We start from the raw sequence: 22,584 nt of genomic DNA, 5'->3' as shown, positions 1-22,584 counted from the left end.
GAAGGAAGAGATAGGAAAAAAAATAATGCAGGAGGAAAAAGGGAAAAAAAAGAGGCACCCAGCTCATACTAAAACCCAAAGGAGCATTTTTCAAGGATATCTGAAAAAGAGGAGAAGGAAGGAGGAAGAAAGCGAAGATGGAACAGGTAGAAAAAAGAAGGATACAGGAGGAAAAAGGGAAAAAGAAGAGGCAACCGGGGCATTCGAAAACCCAAAGGAGTATTTTTTAAGGATAACTGAAGAAGACAAGAAGGAAGAAGGAAGAAAACGAACAAGGAAGAAGAAGGAAGAGGTAGAAAAAAAGAAGAATAGAGAAGGAAAAAGGGAAAAAGAAGAGGCAACCAGGTCATACTAAAACCCAAAGGAGCCGTTTTTAAGGATATCTGAAGAAGAGAAGAAGGAAGGAGAAAGAAAGCGAAGAAGGAATAGGTAGAAAAAATGAATAATAGAGAAGGAAAAAGGGAAAAAAGAAGAGGCAACCAGCTCATGCTAAAACCCAAAGGAGCATTTTTCAAGGATATCTGAAGAAGAGAGGAAGGAAGGAGAAAGAAAGCGAAGAAGGAAGAAGAAGGAATAGGTAGAAAAAAAGAAGAATAGAGAAGGAAAAGGGGAAAAAAGAAGAGGCAACCAGCTCATACTAAAACCCAAAGGAGCATTTTTCAAGGATATCTGAAGAAGAGAAAGAAAGATGAAGAAAGCGAAGAAGGAAAAGGTAACCAAAAGAAGGATGCAAGAGAAAAAAAAAGGGAAAAAAAAGAGGCAACCGGGGTATACGAAAAACTCAAAGGAGCATTTTTCAAGGATATCTGAAGAAGAGAAAGAAAGATGAAGAAAGCGAAGAAGGAAGAGGTAACAAAAAGAAGGATGCAAGAGAAAAAAAGGGAAAAAAAAGAGGCAACCGGGGTATACGAAAAACTCAAAGGAGCATTTTTCAAGGATATCTTTTTCCAGCGGTAACTTTTTTCCTTTCCTTCCTTCTTTTCTCTCGCTCCGTAAGTCGCGCGCCCCGGTGATGGAGGAGGCTCCCAGTACCGCGACAGCCCCTCAAAAGGCGCCACTTATAATCTGCCAAAACCTCATCCAAGTTTGACGCGAAGTTTAAAGGTTCACGAAATGCTGTTATGCAGGGCGATGGTGGTGGTGGTGGTGATGGTGGCGATGGTGGTGATAGTGGTGGTGGTGATGGTGGTGATGAGTGAAGGATAAGAATGAATGAGAATGATGAGAAAATAGATGGAAATGAAGGATAAAAGGAGAAAAATAGATAGAAATTGAGAGAGAGAGAGAGAGAGAGAGAGAGAGAGAGAGAGAGAGAGAGAGAGAGAGAGAGAGAGAGAGAGAGAGAGAGAGAGAGAGAATAATAATAATGAGAGAAAAGTGGAAGAAAGGAATGGAACGGAAAGTGAATGGAAGAAAGAAGAGAAAATAGAAGATAAAGGAAGGAATGGAAAGAAAAGAGAAGGAAAAGGAAGATAAAAACTGGAATAGAGAAAGAAAAGGGAAATTAAAATATAGAGAACAAGGAATAAGATGAGCATTAGAGAGAGAGAGAGAGAGAGAGAGAGAGAGAGAGAGAGAGAGAGAGAGATTTTACTCGTGTCTAGCTGTTTCCTGAAGCTGATGAGATGCAGAGAAGGAAGAGGAGGAGGAGAAGGAGGAGGAGGAGGAGGAGGAGGAGGAGGAGAAAAGTGGGGTATATGAAATGTAAAGGAGACGTAAATGGAGGAATTTGCAAATGATGGAGAGAAGCATGTTAGCAATTTTCTCTCTCTCTCAGGGGAAGGATCCATTTTGATTTTTTTTGCACTTGTTTTCTTGATTATTATGTTTATTTTGATTGTTTTTACTTGTTTACACTTATTTACTTGTTTATACTCTCTCTCTCTCTCTCTCTCTCTCTCTCTCTCTCTGTTTTGGTGTGTGTGTTCGTATGTTCGTATTTATCTCTTCCTATTTCTCGACAAGACTTTTTCGGCTCAAACTGAATAATAAATTTTCTACTTTCGTTCCGGCAAATCCATCCACTTTCTTGTGCAATTTTTCTTCTAATGCCTCACCTGCCTGCCCTGCTTTCTCTCTCTCTAATGCTCATCATATTCCTTATTCTCTCTATTTTAATTTCCTTTTTTTTCCTTCTCTTCCATTATTTATCTTTCATTTCTTTTATTTTCTTCCTTCCTCTTCTATTTTCTCTTCCTCTTTTTTCCATTCACATTTCCGTCTCACCTTCCTTTCTCTTTTCTCTCATTATTATTATTTTTCTCTCTCTCTAATGCTTATCTTATTCCTTGTTCTTTCTATTTTAATTTCCCTTTTCTTTCCTTATTCCAATTTTTATCTTTCTTTTCCTTCTCTTTTCTTTCCATTCCTTCCTTTATCTCCTATTTTCTTCCTCTTCTTTCATTCACTTTCCGTTCCATTCTCTAATGCTTATCTTATTCCTTGTTCTTTCTATTTTAATTTCCCTTTTCTTTCCTTATTCCAATTTTTATCTTCCTTTTCCTTCACTTTTCTTTCCATTCCTTCCTTTATCTCCTATTTTCTCTTCCTCTTTCTTTCATTCACTTTCCGTTCCATTCCTTTCTTTCTCTCTCTGTGTTTACGTTTCCTATCAAGCTTAGCCAACCGGTGGAGGAATGGAGGCAAATTTTCCTCCCGGAGTAAAATATTTTCCTCCAGTCTCCCTTTATTGCCTCACTTTTAGATTTTCCCTTTCATCCTTTTTATTTTCCTTTTTTTGTTTTCCCTTCCTTTCTTCCCTTCGCTGATATTGGTGTTTTTATCGCGTCTATGTTTTGGCTCCTTCCTTTATCTTTCTCTTTCCTATCATGTATTTTTGGCATTCCTCCTTTTTTCCTTTATTTTCTTTAGTATTTCTCTTTTTATCATGTATTTTTTGTTGCTCTTCTCCCTCCTATAAATACTTCCCTTTCATGTATTTTTAGTGTTCTTCCTTTTATTCTTTGTTTAATTTCGTTTTCTTCAATTTTTCTCCTTTTATCATCTTTTATTTTCTCTTGCTCTTCTCCCTCCTGCAAATACTTCCCTTTCATGTATTTTTAGCGTTCTTCTTTTTTTTCCTTGTTTTATTTCGTTTTCTTCAGTATTTCTCTTTTCATCATCTATTTTCTCTTGCTCTCCCTTTAAATACCTCCCTTTCATGTATTTTTGATGATTCTATTTTTTCATTTGTTTTCTTTACTTCTCTTCAATATACGACTTGTTTTGATCAGCTTAATCCATTTTCTCTATGATTCTTTCTTCCTATAAATACTTTCCTTTGATATTTTTATTGCACTTTTTAAATTTGTCTTTGTTTTCTTTTCTGTTTCTCAATAACTTGCAAATTTTCTTTAAACATTCTTTTCATGTTTTTATATATCCTAGTGTAATTTTTCCTTTGTTTTCTTCTCCTTTTTCTCAATATTACTCATTTTATAATTTGCACTTTTTTCTTTTCAATGTTTTCCTCTGACAATATTTCTTTTAGGTGTTGTCAGCGTTGGTAATGATGGTAGTTGCAGTGGGAGTGGCTGCAGTGATGGTGGTAGTGGTTGTAGTGGTAGTGGTTGCAGTGGTAGTGGTTGCAGTGGTAGTGGTTAGTGTGATTGCAGTGCCTGTCCCCCCCTCACTCTTTGATCAGTAAAAATTAAAGGAGAAACTCACGTGAAAACCCCCCCAAAGAAACAGGAGCATAGCTAAAAGGTGTAGAAAATAAAGCATACACTACAATACAATATTATTACTAGTAGTGGTGCCTCTTCCTCCTCACTCTTCCATCAGTAACACAAAAGAAAACTCGTAAAAGAAACACCAAAGAAACTGACAGGCGTGTGATGGAGTGGCCTCTGACGGCACTAAAGAAAATACCTCATCGTGAGTGTGTACGTATTTCCGACAGCTTAATTACGCGGGGAGGATCGAAGAGTGGAGCAGGAGGAGTGTCAAGATGTGGAGGGGAGTTCAAGAAGGGGGAGGGGAGATTGAGGAGGGGAAGAAAGGGTGAAGAGTGGAAGGGAAGGGTGAGGAGAAGGGAGGTTGAAGACGGGGATGGAAGGGCGAAGAGGGGAGGGTGAAGATAGGGAAGGGAAGCGGTTGGAGGGGAATATAAGAGGAATAGAAGAGTAATGAGAAGGAAGGAGGAAGAGGTAAAAGAAAGAAAGGAGAAGAAGGAAGAAGGAAAAAAGAAGGAAAGGGTGAGGAGAAGAAGGGAGGTTGAAGACGGGGATGGAAGGGCGAAGAGGGGAAGGTGAAGATAGGGAAGGGAAGCGGTAGGAGGGGAATAGAAGAAGAATAGAAGAGTAATGAGAAGGAAGGAGGAGGAGGTAGAAGAAAGAAAGGAGAAGAAGGAAGAAGGAAAAAAGAAGGAAAGGGTGAGGAGAAGAAGGAGGGGATGGAAGGGCGAAGAGGGGAAGGTGAAGATAGGGAAGGGAAGCGGTAGGAGGGAAATAGAAGAAGAATAGAAGAGTAATGAGAAGGAAGGAGGAGGAGGTAGAAGAAAGAAAGGAGAAGAAGGAAGGAGGAAGAATGAAGAAGGAGAAGCAGGCGAGTGAGACAAGGGGTGAAAAAATAATGAAGGTGACGAAGAAAGAATGTAATAGAGTTTGTGGCCCTCCTCGTGACGATAATGGCAGGGGGGTGAGGGTGGGGGGGAGGGGGGGGGTAGAAGGGGAGGGTGGTGGCGAGGAAGGGGAAGAAAAAAAAGAAAGGAAGGAGTCGGTGTTAATATGACCCGGGGAATATTTTACAAGGCAGAGTCGACGTCCTTTTACAACCGTGATAATGTTGGTAATAAGAGTAATTATGATGATGATAATGATTAGTAATGATGATGATGGTGGTTATGATGATTTTCCAAGACTTTAATGGTGATGATGATACTAATGATGATGATGATGGTGATTATGATGTTACTGATATCACTTATACTACAAGACCAAAAGCTATTACTACTACTACTACTACTACCTTTTTTTTTACAACAAAGGAGACAGCTCAAGGGCACAAAAAAAGGAAACAATAATAGTAAAAAGCCCGCTACTCGCTGCTCCAAAAAATAATCCAAAGAGGTGGCCGAAAGAGAGGTCAATTTCCGGAGGAGGTCAATTTCTATTTATCTCTCTACCTATCTATCTATCTACCTGTCTCTCCGTTCATCCCTATAATCAACGTACCTGTATGACTCCCTTTCAAACGCCACACCTTGATTCACGCCCTCTGAGATTAAAACACCTTAGGAACAGAACACCTCCAATTAACATACACACAGGTAGACACACAGACACCTTCTCACCTTCTCTTCTCATCCCCTTTAAAACACCTTCGCTAATCCTTTCCCTTTCACACTACGTAATACCTTCGAGATACACGCTCCTCGCTACCTGTCTTCTTTCTACCTGTCCAATTTAATCTTCAATACCTGCCATCTCCTCGCGCGTAGCTACATGTTCTCTCCATTAACACTTGACTATTGGACTTCTTTTACGGGCAGAGACGACTGAGACACTTGGTTCCCTTGTTAATAATTGAATACCTGTTTTTCTTGTCTGAGTACGTGAATAAAGAGTGGGCTCGTTGGGGAGGAAGGGAAGGGAAAGGGAGGGGTGAAGGTTGGGAGTAAGGGAGGTTAAGATGAAGGGAAGGAAGGAAGGGAAAGGAAATGGAAGGCAAGGGAAGGGAAGGGTAGGGAAGAGAAGGAAAGGGAATGGAAAAGACTGGTAGGGAAGGGAAAGGAAGGGAAAGGAAAGGGAGGAAAGGGTAGGGAAGAGAAGGAAAGGGAATGGAAAGGAAAGGAAAGGAAGGGAAAGAAAGGGTAGGAGAGAGAAGGGAAGGGAATGGAAGGGAAGAAAGGGAAGGGAGGGGAAGGGAAGGGAAACAAAGGGAATTTAAATGAAAGGAAGGGAAAAGAAAGGAGAGGAAAGGAAAGGGAAAGGAAAAAATAAAAGGAAAAGAAAGAAATGTAAGATAAAATGAGGAATGGATGGAACGAACAATAGGGAGACAGAAATAATAGAAAAGAAGGAAAGGAGAGACAGATAAAATAGAAGGAAAGAAAAGGCAGAGAGCGAAGGAAGAAGTAGAAGAATGTGGAAGAGATGGCGGAAGGAGGGAAGGGGATGAGGGAGGCGGTAGGGACGAGCCTTAATTGCGAAGGTAATGACTCCTTAAACTGATTTAATAGAATGCCGAGACGAAGGAGGAGGAGGAGGAGGAGGAGGAGGAGGAGGAGGAGGAGGAGGAGGAGGAGGAGGAGAAGGAAGATGATGATGATGAGGAGGAGGAAGAGATAGAGGCGAACTAGAGGATGAAAGGGAGATGATAAAGTTAGGGTAGAGGAACGAGTGAAGGAAGGAAGGGAAGGGAAAGGAAAAGAAGGGAAATGAAGGAGAGGAAAGGGAAGAGAAAGAAAAAGAATGGAAGGTATGGGAATGAAAAGAAAGGGAAGGGGAGTGAAGGAAAGGGAGAGAAAGGGAAGGGAAGGGAAGGAATATGAAAAAAAAAGGAAGAGAAAGGAAGGGAAAGGAAGGGGAAGAGAAAAAATAATGGAAGGTAAGGGAAGGATAGGAAAGCAAAAGGGAGTGAATGGCAGGGAAAGAAAGGGAAGGGGAGATAAGGAATATGAAAAAAAGGGAGAGAAATGAGAGGAAAGGAAGGAAACAGAGGATTATTAATGGAAGAAAAATGAAATAGGTGGAAGACAAACTCGATAGAAGAGAAACAGCGACGCTAAAGAAGGGGAAAAGAGAGAGAGAGAGAGAGAGAGAGAGAGAGAGAGAGAGAGAGAGAGAGAGAGAGAGAGAGAGAGAGAGAGAGAGAGAGAGAGAGAGAGAGAGAGAGAGAGAGAGAGAGAGAGAGAGAGAGAGAGGAGAATAATATAGATGAAGCAAGTGAGAAGAAAGGAAAAAGAAAGGGATGATAGGATAGGATAAAATGGAATAGATGGAATACAAGTTGAAAGAAGAGATAAAAAAATACAGGAAGGATAAAATACAACAACAACAGATGGAGTGAAATGTGTTAGAAAAGAAAGAAAAGGAAAGATGGATAGGTAGATAAATATAAAGGTAGAGAGAGAGAGGAGAGAGAAGAGGAGGAGGAGGAGGAGGAGGAGAGAAAAGGGTAATCAGGTTTAAGGGAAGACTGTTAAAAAGAACTACAAAAGAAAGAAAAAAAAAGGAAAGATAGAAAGAATAGAAAGATAGAAAGATAAAAAGATAGAAAGATATAGATAGAAAGATATAGATAGAAGATATAGAAAGAATAGATAGAAAGAATAGAAAGATAGAAAGATAGATATATAGATAGGTAGAGAGAGGAGAGGAGGCAGAGAAAGAGGAAGAAGAGGAGGAGAGAAAAGGGTAATGAGGTTTAAGGGGAGACTATTAAAAAAGAATTATGTCTATATAACTTTAGGCCGTGAAATCTCTCCCTTCGTTGCACCAGTAGTTAGAAAATCACTTAACAAAGAAACGAGGCAGTTAAGAAGTTGGCGATGGAGAGAAAAAAAAGCTTGATTCTCTTCCATTCTCCCTTCCACCCTTTCTACCCCTTCTCCTTTTTTACCCTCCCTCTCTTTCTCCCTTCTCCCTGGCCTGGTATCTCCTCTTTTCTTTCATTTTCTTTCCCTCCTCTCTACCTCCTCCTTCTCCTCAAAAACAGACACAGACAAACAGACGGACAGACAGACAGACACAATAAGAAACACCTGATCTTAAGAATCCGATAATAAGATAAAAAAAAAAACATAACAGCATTGGAGAGAGAGAGAGAGAGAGAGAGAGAGAGAGAGAGAGAGAGAGAGAGAGAGAGAGAGAGAGAGAGAGAGAGAGAGAGAGAGTTACCATAACCTGCACCCAAATCACCTGTAATAAGGACAGTTTTGGAGTGGAACAGGTACGGAACGTGTAAAGAACCGGAGATCGTGAGAACCAAGCTGTGCGAAGGAGTGAAGGGGAGAGGAGGAAGGGGAGGAAGAAGGGGTTAAAGAGAGGGGAGAGAGGAGAGGGGAGAGGGAGGGAATGGAATGGGAGAGAGGAGGGGAGATAAAGGAAAAGAGAGAAGGGGATGGAAGGGAAGGGAGATGAGATGAAGAAAGGGAAGCTGAAGGAGTAGAGAGTAAAAGAAGAAGAGATAGGAGGAGGAGAAGAAGAGAGGAGAAAAAATATAAATGGGAAAAAGAAGAATGATTTAGAGAAGAGTAAAGTGAATATGGAGGAAATAATAATACAACCAAGAAGTGATAGAAAGCGAAAAGGAGGAGGATTAGGAGGAGGGGGAGGAAGATAAAAACGGAGGAAACGGAGGAGGAGGAGGAGGAGGAAGAGAGGGCGGGTCAACCGGAAATAATTACTAAAGTTTGGGTGATAAGACGAGAAAGAAAACGGGAGACGAGAGCTACATCGAATTACCATATAAGATTAGGAGGAGGAGGAGGAGGAGGAGGGGGGATAAAAAGAGGAGGAAGAAGAGAAGAAGAGTAAACTTTCTCCTTTATATACTCTTGACACACACTGGAGACGATGAGAGAGGGAGAAAGAGAGAAAGGAGGGAGAGAGGAGACGCCCCCACGCGCCCCTTCCCCCCCTTAATGTAACCTAAAGCGTGTGTCAATAGCAGATCAATAGCACTTTATAGCACTCTGTTCCCCCGAGGGTGTTTGCGAGCGTGACCAGGGGGAGGGAGGGAGAGAGGGGGGGGAACTGAAAGAGAGAGAGAGAGAGGTAGAGGGAGGAATGGAAGGAGAGAGGGAGGCATACAGGGTAGGACATGGGGAGAGATAGATAGGAGAGGGAAAGGAGAGAGGGAGGGAGGAATGGAAGGAGAGAGGGAGGCATATAGGGAGAGATAGATAGGAGAGGGAAGGGAGAGAGGGAGGGAGGAATGAAAGGAGAGAGAGAGGCATATAGGGAAGGACATAGGAAGGGAGAGAGAGATAGGAGAGGGAAGGAGAGAAAGGAAAGTGATAGGGATAAGGAGAAGGAGAATAAGAGGATGGATGGGATAAAAGGGAGAGGAGGGAAGAGAGAAGGAGGGAAGGAGAGGGAGAGGGAAGGAAAGAGAGTGTGACAAGGAGAAGGAGTGAGAAAAGATATTATTTGTAGAGAAGGAGGAAAGGAAATGGAAGAGAGAAGGAAGGAAAGGGAAGAGAGAGGGAAGGAAAGGGAACAGAGAGGGAAGGAAAGGGAGAGGGACAAAGAGGAGGAGAGAGGAAAGATCATGTTGGTAAATAAAATAAATAGATAAATAAAAGATTATAGAAAAAGTGGAAATTTATGGGAAAGAGAGAAAGTGGGAGGAGAGAGGAAGAAGGAAGAAAAAGGGGAAGAAGGAAGACAAGTGAAGAATAAGTTTTAATAATAGGAAATAATAGTAAAAAGGAATACATAGAGAAAGATAATAATAACAATAATAATAATAATAATAACAATGATAACACGAGCAAAGGTCTCAAGAATAACATAATAGTAATAATAGCAAAAATAATAATAATCAGTTTTCCTCAATTTTAATCCATTTCTGAACGTGAATGAAAAAAAAAGAGAAAAAGGAAAGAGTTTTTGCTCGTTTCTAATAAAAAAAAGTAATGTGATAAAAAGTTTGCAACCTGTCACTCCAACTTTTATTTTCAAAGACTGTGACGCTGGAAGGAAGGCAGGAAGGAAGGAAGGAAGGAAGGAAGGAAAGAAGTAAGGAGGGAGGGAGGAAGGAAGGATTGAATTAAGGAAGGAAGGAAGGAAAGAAAGAAGTAAGGAGGGAGGGAGGAAGGAAGGATTGAATTAAGGAAGGAAGGAAGGAAGGAGGGAAGAAAGAGAAAGAAAGAAAGAGAAAAAATGGAAGTAAGAAAAAATGAGAGAAAGAAAGAAAGAAAGAACGAAATAAAGAAAGGAATGAGTGAATGAAGGATGGAAGAAGGGGAGAAAGAGAAAGAAAGAAAGAGAAAAAATGAAAGTAAGAAAGAAAGAATAAGAGAAAGAAAGAAAGAAAGAAAGAAAGAAAGGAAAAAAGGAAGGGAGGAAGAAATCATGTTAGTGTGATATTTTCCCTGCTCTCTATTCATGGAAGATGTGGAAAGTTACAAAGAGAGAAAAGAGAGAGAGAAAAATAAGAAAGTTTTGTTTTTCTTTCATACGTAGGAAGGAAGTTACGTGGAAAAGGATTGAGAAAAATGAGAAAAAAAGGAAATAATAAAAATAACAAAAATAAGGGGAGGAAAAAGGTAGATAAGAGAACTACTGATGATAAAGATAAGGAAAGAGAAAGAAAGAAGTTAGATGTGAAAAAATGACGAATAATAAAGATAGTAAAAAAAAAAATATGACAATAAAAATAAACAAAATAAAGAAAACAATAAAAAAATAAAGATAATAAAAAATAAAGAAGAAAAAGTTAGATGTGAAAAAGACAAATGATAACGATAACAAAAAAGGATAAAAGATAAAAAATAAGGTCAACGTTTTTGTTTCATTTTATCCATAGCAAGAAATTGATTTAAAAAGATAAGAAAAATGAGAAAAAGACGAATATTAGAGATGAAGAAGAATGAAAGAGACAAAAAAAGATTACGAAAGAAGTAAGATTTTAAAGTTTTCATTCATCCTTGTTTCATTTTATCCATAGCAAGAAATTAATTTAAAAAGATAAGAAAAATGAGAAAAAGACGAAAGTTAGAGATAAAAGAGAATGATAGAGACAAAAAACGACTAAGAAAGATAAGAAGAAGTAAGATTTTAAAGTTTTCATTCATCCACAAAAAGAAGGAATCACACTTTGGAAACAATGGAAAAACTGATAAAAGGTGGAATAGAGAGATCAAAAAACAATTCTAGAGAGACAAAAAGAAAGAAATGTGAAAGAAATATGAAGTAAGATTATGTTTATTATTTTCTTTAACTCGGTAGAAAATAAGTAAACTGAAAAGAATGAAAATAAGTGGTAAAAACTGGAATAAGAAAATAAAGAACAATTATAGAGAGATAAAAAAGGAAGAAATGTCAAGGAAATAAAAGTAAGGTTATTTTTTTCCTTTCTTTCACCCCGAAGAATAAATTGCACTTAAGAAGAAAAAAAAAGAAAATAATGAAGACTGGAATTAGAGATGGGAAATAATGACAAATAAAAAAAAGAATGAAAGAAATATAAAGACAGACTAATACTTTTTTTTTTCTCTCACCCCAAATAAAGGAATGAAACTTTTAAAAGGAAGGAGAAAAATGTAAAGTCTGTAAAAGCGAATTTCTTAATTTTTTACCCGCGAGACTCTGACAAACGTTACAGAGAAAAGAAAATAAGAAAGTAAGAGAAAGAATAAGAAAGAAAAGTGAACAGTTGGAATAATTTTACTATTTTAATGCAACAAATTTTCTTCGTCTGAGAAGGAGGAGGAGGAGGAGGAAACATGGACTAGCAGGAGGAGGAGGAGGAGGAGGAGGAGAAACGTTATAAATCCTAGAGAAGAAGGAGATGAAGGAGGAGGAGAATCACGAGAGGAGGAAGAGGAGGAGGAGGAGAAGGAGGAGGAGGAGGACAAAATAAATGCAGTCGTTGGAGGAGAGAAAAATTCGCTGCTAACACTGAAACTTTGGAGAGAGAGAGAGAGAGAGAGAGAGAGAGAGAGAGAGAGAGAGAGAGAGAGAGAGAGAGAGAGAGAGAGAGAGAGAGAGAGAGAGAGAGAGAGAGAGAGAGAGAGAACGCTTCTCCAATGCTAATCGATCGTTTGAGTGAAAAAAAAAAACGCAGACAAACAAGAGGAAGAAAAAAAAACAAAGAAGAAAAAAGTAAAATAGGAGATGACAGAAGGAAGGGGAAGAGGATGAAGAGGAATTAGTGAAGCGGAACTGTGAGGAAGATTGGGCGAAGAGGGAAGGAAATGATTTAGGAGGAGGAGGAGGAGGAGGAGGAGGAGAAGGAGGAGGAGGAACAGGAGGAGAAGGAGGAGGAGGAGGAGGAGGAGGAGGAGGAGGAGGAGGTTAAGGAAGATTGATTGAAGGGTGGAGAGAGAGAGAGAGAGAGAGAGAGAGAGCGAGACAGAGAGAGAGAGAGAGAGAGAGAGAGAGAGAGAGAGAGAGAGAGAGAGAGAGAGAGTTACCTTTCCACCTTTTATTTTTTTATTTTCGTATATTTCTGTAAAACGCAAAATTAGATAGAGTGAAAATGGCAACTTCATCTCTAAGGCAAAATTAATATATTCCCAAAAATTTTCTAATGGATATATATATATATATATATATATATATATATATATATATATATATATATATATATATATATATATATATATATATATATATATATATATATATTTTTTTTACGTTTTTCATAGAGTGCAAAACTCGGTAGACTCAAAAAGGGAAAATAAATAAACGTGTTTCCTAATATATGTATATTAGCAATGGATGTTTTGTGTATTATTTTTACTAAGTTTATTTCGTTTATTTCTATTGAGTGGAAAATTAGTTAGATTAAAATATGGCAAAATATATAATTGTGTTCCCTAACATTTATTAGTAATGGAGTTTTTGTGTCATATTTTTTCTAAGTTTATTTCGTTTATTTCTATTGAGTGGAAAATTGGTTAGATTAAAATATGGCAAAATATTTAATTGTGTTCTCTAACATTTATTAGTAATGGAATTTTTGTGTATTATTTTTTCTATGTTTATTTTGTTTATTTCTATTGAGTGGAAGATTAGTTAGATTAAAAATATGGCAAAGTAAATACATGTGTTCCCTTATATATCAGTAATGAATGTTTTGTGTATTATTTTTTCTATGTTTATTTTGTTTATTTCTATGGAAGGAAAATTAGTTAGATTAAAATATGGCAAAGTAAATAAGCATGTTCCCTTATATATATTAGTAATGAATGTTTTGTGTATTATTTTTCTATGTTTATTCCGTTTATTTCTATTGAGTGGAAAATTAGTTAGGTTAAAAATATGGCAAAGTAAATAAATGTGTTCCCATATATATCAGTAATGGAGGTTTTGTGTATTTTTGTCTCTGTTTCGTTTATTTAATTTAGGTTTCAGGGTCACACTTTATTCTGGCCACTGCTACACCCAACGCCCAACACCGTTCACCTCTATCTACACCCTAATGAAACCCTGCCTCACCTCCAATTGCTGTCACCTCGACCATCACCACCGCCACTTACTCCACCACCACCTCCACCACCACCTCCCTCCTCCTCCTCCTCCTCCTCCTCCTCTTTTTTCCGCTGTTGTCCTTGCTACACGCCTCCAACATCTAATTTCTGCCATGGTACAAACTCATCTCTCTCTCTCTGTTTAGTTGTCATCCTATCTCTTGCCTTCTCTATTTTAATTTTGTTTTTTTCCTTTTCTTCCAATCCTTCTTTCTATTTTCTTCCCGTTCTTTTCTTTTTCTTTCTTCCTTTATTTTTCTTCCTCCTTCTTCTATTCACTTTCCGTTATTCCATTCCCCTCTCCGTCCCTTCTCTTTCTTCCTCTTCTATTTCCTCTTTCTTTTCTTCTTCTCCGGTCCATTCCTTCCATTCACTTTCCGTTCATATCCTTTCTTCTTCTGTTTTCTTTTTTTCCTCTTACTTTCCATTTTCTCTTCTGGTCCATCCCTTCCATTTCTTTCTCCTTCCCGTCTCCTTTTATTTCCGTCTCCCTTTTTATTTCCTTTTCTTCTTTCTTTCCACTTTCCTCTTTCTTTTCTTCTGTGGTCCATTCCCATTTGCTCCCGCCCACCTCATTTCATCTCTCATCTCTCGTTCTCACCTGCATTCACCTGGACTCCTCACCTGTCACCTCTCCTCCACCACGCTGTCCTCTCCCCTTCTCATCTCCTTTCACCTCTTTTAACTTCTCTTCACTTTTTCTTCTCTTCTTTTCACTTCCTTTCACTTCTGTTCACTTCTGTTCACTTCTTTTCGTTTTTTTCATTTCTCTTAATTTCTTTTCACTTCTTTTCACTTTTTTTCATTTCTCTTCTCTTATTTTCTCTTATTTTCACTTCTCTTCACTTCTCTTCATTTCTTTTCACGTCTTTTCACTTCTCTTATCCTCGTCTCGCTTCTCCTATCCGTGACTGGCCTAATATCCGTCTCCTCCTCCTCCACCTCCTCTTCCTCCTCCTTCTCCTCTTCCTCCTCCTCTTCCTCTTCCTCGTCCGTGTGTGTTGCCTCAATAATCCCTTCTGCTTCCCTCCCGCCAACAATAACAGTGAGAACCCCAACCTCTTGAAAGGACCAGAGAGAGAGAGAGAGAGAGAGAGAGAGAGAGAGAGAGAGAGAGAGAGAGAGAGAGAGAGAGAGAGAGAGAGAGAGAGAGAGAGAGAGAGAGAGAGAGAGAGAGAGAGAGAGAGAGAGAGAGAGAGGCGTGTAAAGCTGAGTGGAAATGGATAGGAGGATAGGAAACAGACATACCGATGGCTAGATCAACAGACATAGATAGACAGACCAATTTCAGAGAGACAAGCAGAAAACCAGACAGGCAGGTAAATAGTCAGTCGAATAGATGGAGACTAACACACGCAGCTTTACAGACAGATGAACATATAGAAAGACAAAGTGAGAAATGGGATTAAACAGAGACAGACAGACAGAGAGAAGATTTGAATACCAGACAGACAGACAGACGATGGACAGACAGACAGACGGGTAAATGTATGTATAGTCAAGCAGACAGGCAGTTGAGGTTTCAGGAATGTTAGAATAAAAGAAGGCAAGGAAAAAGTTGGAAAAAAGCGAATTGTAAAGATGAAAAAAATAATGCAGACTTTTTAGAAGAAACAGTTATAGAAACACAGACAAAAACAGAGACAGAGAGAATAAAAGAACATAGATAAACAGAGTAGGAGAGAAAGAAAGAATAAGACATTGAGACAGAGAATGAGAGAATGAGAAAGAAAAAACACTAAGATTGAAACAAGAGAGAAAAATGGACGGAGATAAGCAGATAAAATGAGGAGAGAAAAAGAAGAATGAAAGACAGACACAGAGAGACAGAGAGCTCCCAAATCTTCTACAAAGGAGGAAAAGGAAGAAGAGGAGGAGGAAGGCAAATGTGGAAGGAAGAAAAAGAAACAAGAAAGACAAAGGGAGTGAGAAATTGAGTTTGTGAGAAAAGAAAGATGGAAGATAGAGGAAGAAAGTTACTTGAGAGAGAGAGAGAGAGAGAGAGAGAGAGAGAGAGAGAGAGAGAGAGAGAGTTTGTGAATCGTTCGAAAATATACACTCAAAGAATTTTTTTTAAAAAGAAGAGGAAAAAAACGGGAAAATAAACAGACTTGAGCTCGGTGCGTCATGCGGTTTACTGCTTCGAGTCTTCTGCTTCACACTGATGCCTTAATTAACCCGCCTCTTGCCTCTAACGACCCGCTCAACGACCCTCTTTAACGAGCACACCAAACACCTTGCTACCACCACCACCACTACCACCACACATCACCACAAACAACTCTCACCACCACCACCACCATCTTGCCCCGACCACCACCACCACCACTGTCACCATCACCACCACCATCACCACCACTATGACCACCACCACTATCACTACGACCAAGATCATCACCACTACTACAATCACCTCTATAACCATCACTACCATCACTGTTACCACCATCATCTCAATCACCACCCCCACTATCACCACCACCACCACCACCACCTCCTTCGATTATGGTCCTTGGTTGGTGAGACTCGCTGCAAGTTTGTAATGATCATGGGTTCGAAACTTCCTTCATAATCTCAACCCTTCATTGCTGCTTAAACTTGTAACGAATTCTTAACGCTTCGTGGCTTGCGTTCTTTTAGTGTAAGGCGGATTTGCATAGCGTTGTTTTTCTCTGTTCTAGATTTTGTGTTTATTGTATTATTTTTCCTTGTATCTTGTATTTTCCGTTTTTTTTTTTGTATTTCTTATTTCTGTTATTTTGTATTTTGGTATTTTGAGGGAACTGGTAATTGGTGGTTGGTCTCTGCCTGTACTGAAGCGGTCGGAAAATTTATAGTAACGCCTTCTCTTTATTCAAAAGGTTGTACCCATGCTGTATTTGAGCGGCTGGAAATTTATAGTAACGCCTTTCCTTTCTTTTTAAGCTTATAATAACCCTTGATTTAGGACATTAGATAATGACTTCAAGAAAATTAGCTTTAGAATGAAAAGTAAGCAAAAATATCCTCTCGCTTTTTTTACAGACAACCAAAAACCACCACTGAAGCCATCACCACCGCCACCCACTATCATCACCAACAAACAAACAACAACTTACTAGAGTGTACGTGTGTTACCCTGTCCAAACAAAGAACCCAAAACTCAAGACTTCAACAAAATACCTACTGAATGCCTAATAGAAAAAGCCTGCCACTCCACCCTCCCCCGCGTGCGTGTCCTCTGCGGCGTCTCAAGTTTCTCTTTGCTCTGTGTTGTGCCGCCCCGGGAGAGAAGTTTCCGCCTCAATTCCTGTAAACGTCCCTTCCCTCGCTGCTCCCTTCGTCCAGCCTACCACCGCAGTCCTCCCAGGCGCGTCCCTTCACGTCCCAAAAGGTAAGTTGTCCGCAAGTAGCTCTGAGTGGTCCGGTGTTCCTTAGAGTAGGTTAGTGTCCCATAGATAAATAGATACATACATGCATACATACATACATACATATATACATACATACACAGGTTTCCTTATTATGTATCGTCTCAGGTAAGGTCAGGACACAGGTATATGCTCAGGTGTCCGTGTTCTCTCTCTCTCTCTCTCTCTCTCTCTCTCTCTCTCTCTCTACATGCATCCTCTCTCTTCCCCGTGAGAGAGAGAGAGAGAGAGAGAGAGAGAGAGAGAGAGAGAGAGAGAGAGAGAGAGAGAGAGAGAAACCGAGCCTCCCGGAATGCATTATGTAAATATGTAGGAATCACACACACACACACACACACACACACACACACACACACACACACACACACACACACACACACACACACACACACACACACACACACACACACACACACACACGGAATTTCAGATGTAGTTTTGCCGGCGACCTAAGTACAGGTGTCTCGTATTTACCTGTCTGATTGGGTTCGCGGGATGTACTGTCTCTGTTTTGTTGGTGTTTGTGTTTTCTCTGCATGTGAGGGATTGCACGAACGAATATCAGGCTTTCGTTCTCTTCCCTTCCCTTTCCTTTCCGTTCCCTTCCCTTCCCTTGCCTTCCCTTCCCTTCCCTTCCCTTCCCTTTCTTTCCCTTCCCTTCCCTTTCGTTCCATTCCGTTGCGTTTCTTTGCCCTACACTCCTTTCCCTTCCCTTCCCTTTCTTTTCCCTTCCTTTCCCTCCTCATCCCTTCCCTTTCCTTTCCTTTCCTTTCCTTTCCCTTCCCTTCCCTGCCCTGCCCTCCCTTCCTTTCCCTTCCCTTCCCTTCCGTTCCGTTCCATTTTCTTCCCTTACACTCTTTTCCCTTATATTCCCTTCTCTTCCTTTTCCTTCCATTTCCGAATTTTGTGTATTGTTTTCTGTGCTTTTTCTATAAGTATACCGATTTTTATTTATTATTCATTCATACATTTATTAGCATTGTGTGTTGCTAGGAAAGGTACTTGATATTTGCTTTACCTCAGAGACTACCAAATAATCATCTCTATCTAACTCGTTAACTAAACATTCGTCATGCACACACAAACACAACTTGAATGAGATACAACGCAACTTCTCGGCTCCCTGCATAATGCTCTTAGTTCCCTCGTGAGTGCGTTGTTCCGAAGAGCATTAGTCAGTTTTAATGAGGCAAAGACACTTCCAACAGGTTTGTGATCCAAGTGATTGATTTGGAGACATTTGTTCGTACCTTCTTTTACGGTGTTTCATTCATTATTATTCTCATTATCGTTCCCGCTTGTTCATGACGAAAAAGAGTAATCGTTGAAGTCTCATTCATTGGACCTCATTTACTCATTATTTTATCGTATTTATGACAGAAAAGAAAAATCGTAGGAACCTTATTCACTATATCTGATTTACTCATTATTTTATCGTATTTATGAAAGAAAAGTATAGATTTGGAAGCGTTTCTCACTATCTCATTTTTTTTTACAGAAGAGGAGACAGTTCAAGGGCGTGGAAACAAAAGAAAACAATAATGAAAAACAACAACAACCCGTTACTTACTGCTCCTGAATAGATACAGAGGAGTGGGCAAAAAGAGAGGTCAATTTCGGGAGGAGAGGTGGCCTGACTCCTGATACCCTCCTTCACTCCATTCGCTAATTCGTCTATCGTATTCATGCCAACAAGAAGTAAGCTTGGAATCATGTCCCGCAATGCACGCGATCCTGCATATAATAACGACGTGTGACGGTTCTAACTTTTCCTGCGGGTCACGTAACTTTGCCTAGAGGTCACGTGAGGGAAGGATAAACCTGGAACTGAGAGAAAAATAGCGCCTTGTTGGTAATACATTCTTAGACACTTTCTGAGAATATTTTGTAAATCTTTATGAGCGACGAATAGCAAAGAGATCACGTGATGGTAGGAAAACGATGAAGCAAAAAAAAAAAAAAAATAGAACCTTGTCAGTAGTACATTCTTAGTTGGCTCCCTAGTAACTCTAAACTCGAGTGGAAAACAGGATAACAATAAAACAAAAAAACAACAACAAAATCAACGTGAGGGAAGGATAAACATGGAAGTGAGAGAAAAAACCTTGTTGATAATACATTCTTGGACACTTCCTGAGAATATCTTGTAAATTTCATGAGGGACGAATAGCAAAGAGGTCACGTGATGGTAGGAAAACGTTGAAGCATAAAAGATAGAACCTTGTCAGTCCTTAGTAACTGTAAACTCGTGTGAAAAACAGGATAACAATAAAACACAAACAAACAAACAAACAAAATCAACACCTTCCTTAGAAAATATTGTAAGCTCGTAAGAAAGAAAAATATGGCAAAGTAACAATGAAACAAAGAAATATACTTGCTAATAATACAGTCTTCGCTACTTCAATAGATAATGTAGTAAACTTTTAGTAAAAATCACACCCGTGACATAAAACCAACGAAACCAAAAAATATCCTTCTTAAACACAACAATATCTCAAAAGCATATAGGTAGGACCCACGAAATATCGGTCAGCTCACGTGGGGTTTAGCAATACAGTCAAACCCTTCCTAAGACAACGCAGTAAACTCGTATGAAAAGCGCACCTATGACAGAAAAACAACGAAACAAACCAAAAAATATCATTGTTAAATCTTGAATATCACAAAACTATGGAGGTAGGATCCACAAAATGTCGGTGACCTCACGTAGGGTTTAGTAATACAGTTCCAGACTTTTCGTAAGAAAACGCGGTAAACTTATAGGAAAGAGCAAACTCAAAACAGAATAAGAACGAAACAATAAAAAAAATCTCCTTGTGAAACCCATCAATATCACAAAAACATAGAGGTAGGACCCCCCAAAATCGATCACCTCACGTGGGGTTTAGTAATACAGTCAGACCCTTCACAAGAAAGCGTCGTAAACTCATATGAAAAGCAGACCGTCTTCCTGGTAAGCACGTGACCCAGCACTGAACACACACGCACAGGGCAGGGCAGGATTCAGTAACAGGAAATCTTTGTTTGTGATGCATTCGCTCCAGCGTCCTTGGCTGCACTGCATGTCAACAGCCTTCAGTAACCTGGAATCGTGTGTGAAGAGTTTGCTCCTGGAATACACGTGGTCTTGCTTAGAACTCTCGTAATGACAGAACAACACTAAGCTGGGAATGTAGTTGGAGTGATAATCTGTGACCTGTTTTCTTGGACGCTTTCGGTCTCTCCCAACAAATACTTCCCAGGGCCAAAAAGGAGATTAGTCGGGTTCTCATCAGGGATATTCACGTTTATTTTTTTTCAGTAAGAGAAGTAACTCGAGGACAAAAATAAATGAGAACTGAAAAGCCGTCTAATCACTGCTTCCCTCTCTTTTCCTTTGTTTCCCTTCCTTTCTCTTCTCTTCTCTTCTCTTCTCTTCTCTTCTCTTCTCTTCTCTTCTCTTCTCTTCCCTTCCCTTCCCTTCCCTTCCCTTCTCTTCTCTTCCCTTCTCTTCCCGTCCCTTCCCGTCCTTCCTTCCCTTCCCTTCCCTTCCCTTCCCTTCCCTTCCCTTCCCTTCCCTTCCCTTCCCTTTTTTTCCCTTCCCATATTCTTTGTATTTCATTTGCCCATTATTTTTATCGTATTTATGAGAAGAAGCCTTGTTAAACTATCACGTGGCTCATAAAACTACCCATGGAAATACCCACAACAACCTCTACGAAAGCGTTATCAATAAAATCAATCAATTCTTATATACACAACAACCTCTACGAGTCTTATCAGTCATATCAATCAATTCCTATATACACAACAACCTCTACGAAAGTCCTATCAATTCTACTAATCATTTCTTCAATATATCAATTATTATATGTGGGTGTGAAAGCCCCGAAAATGTGTGAGAACGTGTGCCAAAGATACATGATTTATAACTTGTGAAATCAGACGCTATTCCTTCTTTGCACTGATAAATTGAAATGGTTTTGCTAATGATATATTCCCCCAGCACGTGGTTCCTTCCTCCCTCTTCCCTTCCCCTTCGTGTCGGCCCAGTGATCACCCGCTGATAAGACACGTTAAAGCACCAAAGTACAGACTCGAGGGATTACATGAACGAACACCAGCCTTCCTTTCCCATCCATTCCCATGTCTTGCTCTGCTTTGCCGTGCCTTTCTTTTCTTTCCCTTCCCTTCCGTTCCATTCCCTTTAATTCCCTTTCCTTCTCTTCCCTTCCCTTTCCTTGTCTTCCATTCCCCTTCCGCTCCATTCGGTTCTCTTCCCTTTCCTTCCCTTCTCTTCCCTTTCCATCCCTTTCCTTTCCTTCCCAATCCTTTCGTTTCCTTTCCTTTCCTTTCATTTCCTTTCCTTTCCTTTCCTTTCCTTTCCTTCCTTTCCCTTCCCTTTCCTTCCCGTCCCTTCTCTCTCCATTCCTCCTCCTCCCTTCCTTAATCTTACTTTCCCATCCCTTCCCTTCCATTCCCTTCCCTTTCCATCCCTTTCCTTCCCTTCCCATCCATCCCCTTTCCTTTCCTTTCCTTTCCTTACTATCCATTTCCTTCCTTTCCCTTCCATTCCCTCTCATTTCCTTTCTTTTCTTTCATTTCCCTTCCCTTTCCTTCCCGTCCCTTCTCTCTCCATTCCTTCCCCTCTTTTCCTTTATCTTACTTTCCCATCCCATCCCTTCCTTTCCCTTCCATTCTCTTCCCTTCCCTTCTCTGCTCATGTCCACCATCCTCTTCATTCTCTTCCCCTCCGCTCTCATCCACTTCTCCCTCCTAATTCCCTCCACTTCATATACCTGTTACTGATTATGTTATTATTTACGGCGCTTTCCTTCCACTCTCTCCCCTCTCAGTTCTCCTTCTCTTCCTCTTTCTCCTTCTCCCCTTGTCCTCCTTTTCCCTCTCCCCTCAGGCTTATTCTCTTCCTCCTTTCTCTTATATTCTCTCCTCTTCCCTCGTCTCCTTCTCCCCATATGTTGATTCTCTTTCTCCTCCTCGCATATTCTCCTCTTTTATTTCCTTAACTACATCATTTTCTTCTTCCTATCACGTTTAATCTCTCTTCTTCCTTCTCTTTCTACATTTTCCTTGTATTCTTTCATTTCTACTTTTCCTTTATTTCTTTTCCTCTGCTCTTCCTTCTTATTTCCCTCATTCTTCCTATCCCTTTTAGTCTTTCTCCGTTCCCATCTCCCTTCCCTTCTTCCTTCCCTTCTACATTTCTCCTTTATTTTTTTCTATTTTTACCTTCCTTTTTTATTCTTTTTCACTACTGCTCCCTCATCTCTCCCTTCTTCTTCCTCTCCTTTCTAGTCATCCCTCGTTCCCATTTACTTTTCCCTCTTCTGTCTCCTTTCCTTTTTCTCCTTCATCTATTTCTCTCTTCCTTAACACACTTTGCGATTCTGAACTTGCATGTCATCTGTCAACTCTACGGATAATGCAACTCATATTTCACTACCCCGTTTTCCATATTCCTGCTCCTTTCTTCCTCTTCCTTATTTCTCTATTTCATTCCTGTTACTTTTCCTTCACATTTCCCCCATTTCACATTTCCTCCCATTACATTTTACCCCATTTCTGTATCACCTGCTTTTCCTATTCACTTCTTTTTCCCCTCTCCGTATTTCCCTCTCCACTTTTCATCCCTTCCGTTTCCTTCATTTCTCTTTTCTCTCCGTATTTTCCTCTTCGCTTTTTTTTCTCTCCTGTTTCCTCCATTTCTCTTCCTCCTCTATGTATTTTCCATGTTCCTTCTTCTTTCCTCCTCCTCCTTCTCTCTCCAGTTTCATTCCTGTTACCTCTTCTTCATTTCCCTTTATCTCCCCTACCTCCTTCTCTTCTTTTCTTCTTTATCCCGCTCTTCCCTCACGCTTATTCTCTTTCTCCTTTCTCCGTTTCTGTATCATTTCTGTTTTCTCCACTTCTTTTTCCTTCTATTTCCTGATTTTTCCAATTCCATATTCTACCCTTCAACCTCCCCCTCTTTCCCCATTCCCCTTCCCAACGCATGAAAGCCTAACATTTGGGGAGAGTAATGCATAT

At 39.9% G+C, this 22,584-nt stretch overlaps 1 long non-coding RNA gene across 1 annotated transcript in view; it reads left to right on the top strand.

Moving 5' to 3' along the window:
- The window catches only part of LOC126985537 (uncharacterized), an 83,359-nt gene extending 66,848 nt beyond the window's left edge, over nt 1-16,511 (top strand). Inside the window, exon 3 of the long non-coding RNA XR_007738777.1 lies at nt 16,169-16,511. This is a non-coding gene — a long non-coding RNA (uncharacterized LOC126985537). The remainder of the gene's footprint in view (nt 1-16,168) is intronic.
- Nucleotides 16,512-22,584: the final 6,073 nt, after the last annotated feature.

This window comes from Eriocheir sinensis, chromosome 59 (genome assembly GCF_024679095.1).
Source record: "Eriocheir sinensis breed Jianghai 21 chromosome 59, ASM2467909v1, whole genome shotgun sequence".
Taxonomy (NCBI): Eukaryota; Metazoa; Arthropoda; class Malacostraca; order Decapoda; family Varunidae; genus Eriocheir; species Eriocheir sinensis.
Note: the sequence above shows the minus strand (reverse complement) of the source record. Positions and strands in the feature narration are given on the sequence as shown.